The sequence below is a fragment of the Galeopterus variegatus genome, unplaced genomic scaffold (genome assembly GCF_000696425.1).
Source record: "Galeopterus variegatus unplaced genomic scaffold, G_variegatus-3.0.2 Scaffold12936, whole genome shotgun sequence".
NCBI lineage: Eukaryota > Metazoa > Chordata > Mammalia > Dermoptera > Cynocephalidae > Galeopterus > Galeopterus variegatus.
This window is the reverse complement of record NW_007739047.1, coordinates 14,291-15,086: the sequence shown is the minus strand read 5'-3', so window position 1 is coordinate 15,086 and position 796 is coordinate 14,291.

Below are 796 nucleotides of genomic sequence, written 5' to 3'. Positions count from 1 at the left end.
CTGGGGTGGTTTCTCCTGAGGTCTCTCTCCTTGGCTTGTAGATGGCCATGTACTATATCTGAGTTCACGTGCTCTTCTCTCCTGCTTCTCTGTGTCCTTACCATGTCTTCTTATGAGGGCCCACGTCATGTCAAATTAAAGCTAACACTAATGAATTCACTCAAACTTAATTGCCTTTCTAAAGACGTGTGTCCTACCACAGTCAACATCTTATGCACTGGGTATTACAATATCAATTGTGAATTTTAAGAAGGGAATACAATTCAGCCCAGAACATATACTAATCCCCTCATAAAACAGGCTCCATGGAAAGGGATTCCTGAGTGAAAAACTATGCACATGTGAAACGTTGACAGCTAAAGCCAGATGACTTTCCAAAGTGATGTGGCAGGTACATGGTCAGCAGCAGTCTCAGAATGGAGCTGCTTCCCTGCCTCAGCCTTTCCTGGGTGTTAACATTCTTTTCAATATTTTGCCCATCTGTAGACCATGTGGCAAATAAAATGACCTTTTTTTTTTTTTCATTTTCAACCTCCCGACTGCTACGTCTCAGTCGCAGTCAGCCATTTANACAGTCAACATCTTATGCACTGGGTATTACAATATCAATTGTGAATTTTAAGAAGGGAATATAATTCAGCCCAGAACACATACTAATCCCCTCATAAAACAGGCTCCATGGAAAGGGATTCCTGAGTGAAAAGCTATGCACATGTAAAACGTTGATAGCTAAACCCAGATGACTTTCCAAAGTGATGTGGCAGGTACATGGTCAGCAGCAGTCTCAGAATGGAGC